This window comes from Dama dama, chromosome 2 (assembly GCF_033118175.1).
Source record: "Dama dama isolate Ldn47 chromosome 2, ASM3311817v1, whole genome shotgun sequence".
In the NCBI taxonomy this organism is placed as follows: Eukaryota; Metazoa; Chordata; class Mammalia; order Artiodactyla; family Cervidae; genus Dama; species Dama dama.
In genome coordinates this window covers 22450243-22462380 of record NC_083682.1, presented here as the reverse complement: position 1 = coordinate 22462380, position 12138 = coordinate 22450243, and positions in this window count along the sequence as shown.

Genomic DNA, 12138 nt, shown 5'->3' with positions numbered 1-12138 from the left:
CTCAGAAGTGTTCTGTTCTCCAGAATGGGCGGCACCGTTTTCGACTGAGTCACCACCTTACACAGACCTCTGTGAATTTCAGGGAGAATATCAAGCTGACTGGGGAATTTATAAAATGATCTCTGTCCTTGAAGAACTGAAGGTCTAGTAGGAGTGGCAGAACAGTCACAAAGCGACAGACTCACCACATTGCAAGAGACACTTAGGACGACCTTGTCTCACTTCTTCATTTCTCAGATGACAGATTAAGGGACAGAGAAGTTAAGGAATTTTCCCAGAGTTAAACTGCTATTTAACAACAGATCTGGGACTCCTAAAGTTACTTAACAGTACAGGCAAGAAGAGGCAACACACACACACATATACACAAATCATGCATAAATAAGTACCAATTTTAATAACCCTACCACTAGATCCCCTGGAGAAGGAAATGGCAACGCACTCCAGTATTCTTGCCTGGAGAATCCCACAGATGGAGGAGCCTGGTGGGTTACAGTCCACGCGGTCGCAAAGAGTCAGACACGACTGAGCGACTTCACTTCACTCACCATTAGATTTAAGAATGTTTCCACCTACTTGGCCTATTTTATTTTTTATTTTTTTGTCTCCAGGCTCCAGGAAGAATGCTCTGGCACTGTTACTACTAGTGGGTTCAGTCCTTCCTAACACCGTAACATCAGTGGTGATTTTATAGTTAGAGTCTTCCCCCTCCTTCCCTCATTCACATCCTGCTATTAATTGAGTCATTTCTGTCTCCTCCACGAAATTGTAATTAATCTTTGGTAGCATAATGAAAAGAAAAAAAAAAAACTTTAACAAATGGCACCTAAATTCTTGCAGAGGGAATTGTCTTTAGCAAGAAAAATATGTGGCTATGCCACATGGAATGGAATGCAAGGTCTTAAGCTGAGGGAGTCAAGGCATAAAAAGATAAACTGCTGTGTAACAGACACAGATAGGAATTTGGGGATGGGGAAAGAGCAGAGAGAGAGAATCAAGGAATGCGGTGGGGGGAGGGAGCAACAAGGGGTGGGGTGCTGAAGAAAATTGAAGAACAGTTTGGGGACTTTCCTGGTGGCCCTGTGACTAAGACTTCATGCTCCCAATGCAAGGGGCCCAGGTTCGTCTCTGTTCAGGGAACTAGATCCCACATGCCACAACTAAGAGTTTGCATGCTGCAACTAAACATCCTACATGCGACAACTAAGATCCGGTGTAGCCAAATAAATTAATAAAATAGCAAAATAAAATACATTTATGAAAGAACAGCTTACATTATTATACTATAAAACTCTTTCTCCCCTGTCTCCATCAAAACTCTCAGAAAAGTTTACTATACACAATTGGAGTGTGTGTGTGTGTGTGTGCTTCTAGCTAATAAATATGGCAGAGGTGATAGAATAGCCACTCCCTTGATTGGGTTATGTTATCTAAGACTCTGACTTAGCACATTAGAGACATATAGTTCTGCTGATTTTGATGAAGTCAACTTCCCTGTTGTGAAACAGCCTAATGGCAAGGGAAAGCTAGGGGCCTATAGTAGCTAAGAGCTACCCTCAGCTAACAGTTGGCAAGAAAATAGGAACCTCAGTCCCATAGCTGCAAGTAACCAAATTATTCCAATGACTACATGAGCTTGGGAGAGGACCTTGAGCTTCAGAAGGGAATGCAGACCAACCCACATCTTAACTGAAGTCTGATGAAACCCTGAGCAGAAAACCCAGCTAAGCTGTACCTAATCCACAGAAACTAAAAAAATTAATGTATGTTATTTTAAGCTGCTAAATTTGTGGCAACTTGTTATGCAGCATAGAAAACTAATACAGGTGTGTGTGTGTGTGTGTGTGTGTGTGTTTATATACTGAGACCAAGGACTGAGTTCCTGGTCTGGATCACCACTGTGGGTAGGAAGGCGGCACATATAGAACAGTGAAATGATCTCTGAACTGGTTAAATCAGCTGAAGCAGGAGTCCTGAGTCAGCGATGGTCCTGAGAACATAGCCTTCAGAAATGTGGAGAAATATTGGCATCTTAGCAAACCTCCAGAGGCAAACACTGACTCAAGAAGTTAAATTTCAAGGGCCTTCCTTGGTGGTCCAGTGGCTATGACCCCGCACGCCCAATGCAGGGGGCCCAGATCTGATCCCTGGTCAGGGAACTAGATCCCACATGCCACAACTAAGACCCAGCGCAGCCAAGTTAATTTTTTTTTAAAGTCAAGTATAGATATTTTGTTTGAAAATTGATCCCAGAAAACCAGGTCGGATATTGGGGGAATGAGACAGGCAAAGTGAAGGAAGCCAGGGAAGGCTGCACATCATGCAGATTATTACTGTGGGCAGCTAGAGCTTAATCCAGAGGGAAATAATGAACAAGCCCCAGAGTTATCATCCCCAAAGGGCATTTATCCACTGTAATGTTTATCTACCAACTGCCATCAGATCTGGGCTGAAGGCTGCTTCTGATGGGTAAGGAGAAATTAATTCCCCAGACTTCTGGGTGGCATTCTCAGAGAGGCATACTGTCCAAGCCTTCTCCCCTTCTCTAACAGCTCTCAATGTGTGTGTGTGTGCAAGCTACTCCTTGTGTCAGGCACTTTATATCTATTTGTTCATTTAATCCTCCCAGTATCTTCTTCTCAGTAGACATCATCACCCCGTTTTACAGACAAGAAAGACTAAAACTTCAAGAAGTCAGCAACTTGCCGAGGTCATATAGTAACAGTTGCTTTGTTTACTTGCTAAGTCCTTTTTGCCACCCTCCCCACCCACCCCCGCTCGCCCAGGCTCCTCTGTCCATGGGATTTCCCAGGCAAGAACACTGGAGTGGGTTGTCAATTCCTTGCTGCTGCTAAGTCCCTTCAGTCATGTCCGACTCTGTGCGACCCCATAGACAGCAGCCCACCAGGCTCCCCCATCCCTGGGATTCTCCAGGCAAGAACCCTGGAGTGGGTTGCCATTTCCTTCTCCAATTCCTTAGGGTAGGACAAATTGAGAAAGTAGCATTGCCATATATATGCTGTCATGTGTAAAACAGAAAGCCAGTGGGAAGCTGCTCTACAACACGGGGAATCTAGCCTGGCACTCTGTGATGACCTAGAAGGGTGGCATGGTGGTGGGAGGCTCAAGAGGAAGGAGATATGTCTATAATTATGACTGATATATACTGATGTATGGCAGAGACCATAGCATTATAAAGCAATAATCATCCAATTAAAAAAAAAGAACTTGGATTAGAAACGCAAGTTGGTCATCAACAAAGCTCAGGCTTCTGACCACCTCTCTGAGTCATCAGTTGGAAGTCCACCTCCTGGTCTAACCTTTGCTCCCAGGACCTACCCTCTGACTAAGCTCCAGGATGTAAGGTGGACCTCTCTGCCCACTCCTGGGGCCCTCTCTTGTGGCTGAAGCTATTTTTGATTCTTACTTCCATAAACCTGTATGTGAATGGTGCCAGGGTTGTCCCTACCATCAGTTCAGCTTGCCAGAGTGGAGGGAGCGGGAGGACCGGAGAGTCTGTGGAGCTGAGGCACGTTGCCTGGGAAACGAGGAATTTGTGTGAGGCTTTGTGTGGGGAGGAGGCAGCGCCTCGCTGCTCCAGCAACTGCAGAACAAGAGACAGATTAGCTGGCCAGCTCTCTCTGGAACAAAACAAGCTTTCTGTGGGCCTGGACAGTGAGGAATGGCCCTCCCCAAGGACATTCTTTTTCTTCTTTTTCTTTTTAAAGCTCTCCAACTCTGGCTCGTTTCTGAGAAACATCAAAAAGGAATGGAGATAGGGCGGGTGGGTGTCAAAAACTCCCTTGCCCTTCCTGGGGCCTGCACCCTGCAGGGTGGTTTTGCTGCCTGCAGATGTCTGTAACTGTGAGGATTAACCCGGAAGAAAAGCATCCTATAAGCTGTGTGTGTGTGTTAATTGCTCGATCGTGCTTGACTCTTTGTAACTCCATTGACTATAGCCCACCAGGCTTCTCTGTCCACAGGATTCTCCAGGCAAGAATACTGGAGTGGGGGTTGCCATTTCCTTCTCCAGGGGATCTTCCCGACCCAGGCATTGAACCCAGTTCTCCCGCACTGTGGGCAGATTCTTTACCTTCTGCGCCCCCAGGGGAGCCCTCTGCAGAGATGGGGTGTCTCAAAAAGACGTGGGGCTTATTAGGAGAAGTGTGTGATTCTGGGAGAGCATGGGGTCCTGGGGTAGATTTCCATAAGGCTGGGAGGAGGAGCTCCCAGTTCCAAACTAGAATACTGAAAAGCATCCAAGTGTTTTATGCTGAGAGTCAATATTTGATTTCTGAATAGAATTCCTGCCCCCTCAGAAGCTGAGAGGAACTCAGGCTTGTGTCCGCAGTTGATGAACGTGCCCTATTCAGCAACTCTCCAGAGGAACAAAGAGGAGCAATTCACTGGCATTATAGCATGGAGATATCCAGCTTTCGCTGACCTATTTAAGATGTGGCGAGGACGGTCTAGAAAGCATCTCTGGATTTCTGTTCATGTAAAGCTTCAGGAAGATCCCCTAGAGAAGGAAACGGCAATCCACTCCAGCATTTTTGCCTGGGAAATCCCATGGACAGAGGAGCCTGGTGGGCTGCAGTCCATGGGGTCATAAGAGTCAGATATGACTGAGTGGACTAATCAACAACAAAGTTTCAGTGCTCAAACAAAAGGAGGTTGAAAAATCATGGGGAAGCCACAGATTACCCTCAATTTGTCAAAGGCTTCATTGTTTCTCTTCTAGATGCTCAAATGGTGTCCTCCCACCAATGGTATCAGGAAAGTGTTTGCTCCCATCCTCCCTCCTCTGCCCTCCTCCCAAAGAGGGAGGCTCGGAGATGGAAGTCAACTGCCTACTGTGTGAAAGGCATTTGATGTTCCAGACTTCAGTAAGAGGAGTGGGATGTGGGGCAGGTGACCCGTTCGAAAGTAACAGAAAACATAATCCTTGCGGAGGTATTTAACCTTACCTGGGAAAGCTGCATCTATTAATAAATCTACAATGCTGTTGATAATACAGCTCTACTGCCCTTACAGTTTGTCTTTTATTATTTTTTTAAGGTTATTTTTATTTACAAGTTTGGAAAAAAGTACATTTTTTACATGGGTTATTTGCCCCAATTAAAAGAGTGATAAAGGCACACAAATTGACAATAGGACAAAAGGACATTTGCCAGCCTTGCTCCGCACTGCTACTTAAAGGTACTGTTTGTCTAAAAGTACAAATACCCACAGGAAGATGGCAGTGACTTTAAGGTTCTTTACTACAGAAAGGGATGAAGAAACTGAAGCCTGCAGCATAAACTGAGGATTTGAGGGGAAAAGAGTTTGCCACAGATATATTCTTTACCTTGGGCTAATTAAAACTTAAAAAAAAAAAAAAAACCAAAACAAAGGGGGATTACACATTTATTTATCTAGAATAGCACTGCTTCTTTAAAAAGATTAAAGGATCCCCAACTTTCCCTGGCTTAAAGACTGATTGTTTCCATCCCTCTGCCAAACGGTCTTTTAGACTATTGTCTTATTCTAACAACTCTGTGTGGCAAGAATTTTTTTCGCAAGGAGGGACATGAAGCTCAGAGAAATTAAGAAACTGGCTCAAAGTCACACAGGTTATGTCAACATAGTGTATACTCAGCCCCTGCTTCTTGTTCTAGTGTTCACACCCTACACTCCTGAAAGAGGTCGCTTCCAGTCAGGCCCAGAAGTAAAAAGTGGGTAGAAAAAAGGATGTCTCTGAGACAAGGTATGAGACAAGGAAGAATAAAGGCAACCAACAGGAACTTAGGGGAAAAAAAAGAAAGATTTAGGAAGAGAATGACTGAGTCCCCAGTGGTGACTCTGAGGACACTAAGACAATGAATGTATGGTACATAGGATTCAACGTAGGGAGAGACAAGGTTTCTTTTCTTTATATATGTGTATTTATTTATTTGACTGTGCCTGATCTTAGTTGCAGCACTCAAGATCTTCGATCTTTGTTGCAGTATGCAGAATTTTTTAGTTTAGTTGTAGGATCTAGTTCCCTGACCAGGGATAGAACCTGGGTCCCCAGCATTGGAAGCTTGGTGTCTTAACCACTTGACAGCCAGGGAAGTTCCCTATAAAACAGTCTTGAAATTCTTCTTTTGAAATTGTTTTTAGACCCTTCAATATACTTTTTAAAGTATCTTTTAAGATAGCAATTTTTGTATTTTGGTGCTAAGTCACTTCAGTCGTGTCCGACTGTTTGCAACTACGTGGACTGTAGCCCGCCAGGCTCCTCTGACCGTGGGATTTTCCAGACAAGAATACTAGAATGGATTGCCATGCCCTCCTCCAGGGGATCTTCCTGACTCAGAGATCAAACTTGCACCTCTCGTGTCTCCTGCATTGGCAGGTGGGTCCTTTACCACTAGTATTTTAGGAGTACATTTTCTAAAAAAAGTCAAAATACGGTGAATAATATAGGCAACAATTTATTGACAGATAAAATAATTTTGGCCCAAACTGCCTTTGTGTTAAGGTGAAGTCTCTTAGTGAAGCTTCTTTGACTACAAAGAATAGCCATCCCAGGGAAGTTACCATCAGAGGCGAAGCATGCCACATGGGTCTAGAATTGTAGCACTCATACACTGGAACCAGTTTTTGTGGGCAGCTCTGAATCTTTCTGCTTATCCGCTCCATTCTCTTACCTTTACCAATAGCATCCTTCTATTTTGCTCACCTAGGCGCTATGTTACAAACAACATAAAACCTAATGCAAAATGGCATTGATGATAAGGGACTTTATTGGCTCACATTCGCTTATAGGCTAGAGGTGGGGTAACTGTGAGAGTTAGCTTAATCCACAGGCTCAAAAGTGACAACAGCGAATAGGAAGGACTTTAAATTGTGGTTAGACCATCTCTTTGAAATGTTGCCAGTCTCTTTGATGAATAAGAAAAGAATAATGATGATGCTAGTGATAAAAAACATGCCTGCTAATGCAGGAGGCATAAGAGATGGGGGTTCGATCCCTGGGTTGGGAAGATCCCCTGGAGGAGGTCATGGCAACCCACGCTAGTATTCTAGCCTGGAGAATCCCAAGGACAGAGGAGCCTGGCGGGGCTACAGTCCATGGGGTTGCAAAGAGCCGGACAAGACTGAGGCAACTTAACACATACACACAGACTATCTATGGATTTTACACTGGGAGTAATACGGCCTGAAAGCTGTTCGTGCCTTGGTCCCTGAGGTGTAACAACACTCAGAGGTTGTAGTTGGGTTCTCCAGGAAGCAGACTCTGAAACGAAGTTTCAAGTTCAGGATTTTATCAGGGACTGGATATTGACACCTGTTGAAGGGAGGAGAAGGAAATAGGAGAAGGCAGAGGGATTGATTGAGCTGTGATTCAGGCTGGACAGCCTCAGCCAAGTCCATGGGGAGCTCTGAAGCTGAAATGATGGCTCATCAGAATTGCTTCAAGTTAGGCAGAAACACCCACGCCTTATGTATCTGGAGAAAAACATGATCGAAAAGGATACATGCATCCCAATATTCATTTCAGTAGTGTTTACAATAGCCAAGACAAGGAAGCAATCTAAATGTCCATTGACAGAGGAATGGATAAAGAAGACGTGGTACATATATACACAACGGCATATTACACAGGCATTAAAAAGAATGAAATTAATGCCATTTGCAGCAACATGGATGGGCCTAGAGACTGTCATACTGAGTGAAGCAAGTCAGACAGAAGAGGAAAATATCATATGACATCACTTATATGTGGAATCGAAATAGAAATGATACAAATGAACTTACTTACAAAACAAAAAGAGAATCACAGACTTAGAAAACAAATGTAGGGTTGCTGTGGGGAAGGGATAGTTAGGAAGTCTGGGACGGACATGTACACACTGCTATATTTTAAATGGATAACCAGTGTAGACCTACTGTATAGCACAGGGAACTTGGCTCAATGTCATGTGCAGCCTGGATGGGAGGGGAGTTTTAGGGGAGAGTGGATACATGTGTATGTATGGCTGAGTCCCTTCGTTGTTCACCTGAAACCATCACAACATTGGTAATCAGCTATACCTCAATACAAAATAAAAAGTTTAAAAAATAATAATAATAAACAAAAATCACCTTGTCTTTACATTCCCAGACCATCAGTCTTGGGATGAGTCTCCTCCTCAGAGAGAGAGCAAGGCTGCTCTCTGAAGCTGATGTCCCTTAAGGAGCTGACAGCTCAAGGGGCTACAACACTCTCAGAAGCTAGGCTATCAAGTCCTTCCTTGATTCAGGATCTGGGAAGCGCATCTCTATGTCCATGTGAGATGAGCATTTGGTAATATGGAGGACAATGAAATTCCTGTGTTAATTTTTTTTTTAATCACCCACCAAGAGAAAGGGGAAAATGCTTCTTTTTCTTTGATAAATTTAGAGAATTTTTTGCAAAGATGAGTACAGCAGATGCTCTTGAGACAAGTGGGCTTAATTGGAACAATCTGTTATTGATGCCATTTACAAGGAAACACTTTGTAAAAAACTTGGTTGGCACAAACAAGCAGAAGGACCCTTGCCAAGGATTTCAGTTAGAAAGGTTATTTTGGGATTGATACCAAGCAGGGCCATGTGGGGCTCCTGGGGACAGAGCCTTTCTGTGTCTCCCATTTCCTTGATCACAGGAAACAGCCTTCATTCAGTCTTCATGACCTTCCCAGAGTTCCAATGGGCAAATTCAAACAGCTGTTAATTAGGGAAGGGAGGGGATGCAAGACCAGGTAGAAACAGTCAAGAGCAGCCTTGGGGCAAGGTTCTGTTTCCCCATCACAGAAGACACACAACAATACCTTTGAGGTATTTTTTAGCTATAGAAACCCCTTCCAGGTGGGAGAAGTTATGGTATGCTCCCCACAAGCCTGTTGACCCCAGACCAGTTGGACCTGAAGGCTGACAATGTTGACACCTACTTACCTCCCCGCCAACCCATCAGAAGAATGTCAGGAGCTGACATTTACTGTTAAACTTGTCACTGTCTTCCCTAAGTGGGGACACACAGTTTTGAGGGCATTAGTGCACTGTGGCCCGCTTTGCCTGGAAAAGCAATAAAACTACTCTTTTCTGCTTCCCCCCAAATTCTGTTCAAGATTTAATTTGGCACCAGTGAACAGAGGAACTGAGCTTTTAGCATCAAGAGTTAGGTAAAGAGGAGAAGGAACACAGAAGACTTGGAGGAAACAGCCCAGAACATTGGATGCTAACCCTGGGGAATCCTGCTCAAGTGTTGGGAAGAGAGTGGAAGTGGGTAACGACTCAGCAGTTGAGCATCCAGGTCCCTAGAGAGGGGAACAGGCCATTTTCCCACTTCAGGAAAGGTTCTCCTTAGGACAGACCCTTGGGATGAACAGGTGACCACGTTTTCCAATGTGTTACAGGTTGGAGAGGGGGGTGTCAGTCAGCCACAAACAGGTTAGTGATGATCAAGCAGCACATTTTGGAGTTCTGTGTGGGGTGGACCGCTGCCAAGGACCCAGTGACTCAGAGCTCTGCGCATTGATGGCCAGGGATCCGCCAGCCACACACATCAGAGGGCATCCCCCCGAGGAGGAGTGATTGAAGCAGGGCCGCAAGACTCTGGTGCCAGCAACACCCGTTCTTTTAAGTTTCTGAAGAAGACAGACATTTCTAAGCAAACAGTTCCCCTGCCAAGAAACTAACTCTGGCCATGGAAGATAAGCCTTGTGAAAACATCAGCAAATGGGAGCTGGGCTCAAGATGAGATCTCTCTGGAAATGCAAGAATATAGATTTACATGAAGCCACTGGTACAGTAGCTAGTGGGAGGCACAGACCTGAGTGAGCAGGTTAGAGAAGCTACCTGATAACACTTCTTCCTAGTGTTGGGGTGTGTGTGTGTGTGTGTGTGTGTGTGTGTAGGTGCACAAATCCATCTCCCTCTGGCCCTCTTCAGCAGTAGCTGTTTTCTGTTTCTCACCACTCTGGGTGGATGTGGGGTGGGTTTTCTTTTTTTCCCCTTATTTTCTTTTTTTAAAATTAACCATAAAAAATTTACACTACTTTTTAAAATCGGAGGATAATTGCCCTACAATGTTGGGTTTCCTTCTTGTTACTTGATTACTCAGTGCTATCTAAAACCATTTGTTTTTTAAATTCTATTATTTATAAAAAGGGAGCTCCTTTTTCTCTGCTTCGCCCTTCGCTTTGACTCCATGTTAGGCTATGCCATGTACTAATTTGCCAGCTAGAGTCATCCACCAACCTCCAGGTCTTTTCCTGGAATTCCTTGAAGACTGTTGCTCCTGGCTCTCACCAACACTATTCTGGTCATGGATCTTGGTGATTTCAATAACCTCAGGAATAGTCCATTAAGTGCTCTTGTCCTCATTTCTGTGACTTCTTCTTCTGCAGCAGTTTTGTTCTTCTACCTCAGCACTCTCTCCCTTGGTCATACCATAGACTTGGACAGTACCAATATCTGCAGTTTCAAGCATCTTGAGATCACCACCTATTTTAAAAAATAGGTATTTATTTATTTATTTGGCTGCATCAAGTCTTTGTTGTGGCATGTGAGATCTTTAGTTGAGACCCACGAACTCTTAGCTGTTGCATGTGGGACCTAGTTCCCTGACTACGGATGGAACCTGGGCCCCCTACATTGGGAGCTGGGAATCTTAGGCATTGGACCACCAGGGAAGTCCCTCAACCAGCTCTTATTTTTTCAGTGCATCTCGCTCTAACAAACCTTAGCCCCACCACTGGACCCTACAAGGTCTTGATCCTGCCAACTTTACCAGGTCCCGTATCTACTTAGTAACTTCCCTGGTGGCTCATATGGTAAAGAATCTGCCTGCAGTGCAAGAGACCTGAGTTTGATCCCTGGATTGGGAAATTCCCCTGGAGAAGGGAATGACAATCCACTCCAGTATTCTTGCCTGGAGAATTCCATGGTCAGAGGAGCCTGACAGCTACAGCCAATGGGATTGCAAAGAGTCGGACATGACTAAGCGACTGAGCACACAAAACAAATATGGGAAAGGGTGACAAGTAGGTAAGATGATTTTTAATCACTCTGTCATGTCCGACTCTTTGCGATCCCACAGACTGTAGCCTTCTAGGCTCCTCTGTCCATGGGGATTCTCAGGCAAGAATACTGGAGCGGGTTGCCCTGCCCTCCTTCAGGGAATCTGCCCTACCCAGGGATCGAACCCAGGTCTCCTGCATTGCAAGCAGTTTCTTTAACATCTGAGCCACTAGGGAAGTTTCAATACCATGGCCAGTCATTTAATTACTCCCTTGCCCTCATCTCTAACTCTCTTGCACCTTTCTTGCTTGTAAGTAATAGTTCGGTAAAAACTCAACCCCGGTTAAAATTAAAACCCCCACCTATGATTATGCCTGTAACCACGCAACTGAAGGAAAACCCTCAAACATGCTGACTAGTCTCACTTTAAATTCATAATCAGGAACCTCACATGGGTCCTTAAGGCTGTCTGGCAACTGTACATGTTTCTAGTTCATACTTCTCCTCTTCTGGACAACTACTGTACACCTTTTTCAAACGTCCAGCATCTCTTTTTTTCTATTTTATTCATTGATGAATTTGCTTTCTATTTGTAATAGTTATGTCTTTCTGTGTAACCAGTTACCTCAGAATCTAGCATGTTGAAAGAACAAATATTATCTCACAAAGTTTCTGGCTGTATAGTCTGGCTCAGGGTCTCTTATGAGATTGCAGTCAAGTTGTTGGCCAAGACTCCGGTCTCTGAAGACTTGACTGGGGCTGGAGGATCCACTTCCAAGATCATTCACCAGGCTGTTGGCAACAGCCTTCAGTTCACTGCCATGTGGTCCTTCTTACATGACTTCCCATGACATAAATGGCTTCCCCCAGAGCAAGTGTTGGGAAAGAGTGAGAATCACAGCAAGAGTGAGAGATAGACAGAATGAGAGTACATGGTGGAGAGAGAGAAACACAGCATTTTTTTATAACCTAATTTCTAGTGACATGTCATATACTATTGGTCACACAGAACAATTCTACACGGTGTGTACAGTGTGAAAGGGGACTACACAGGGTGTGAATACCAGGAGGTGGGGATCATTAGAGTCACCCTGTAGGCTAACAAAAATACTATTTTATGGAGAAAAC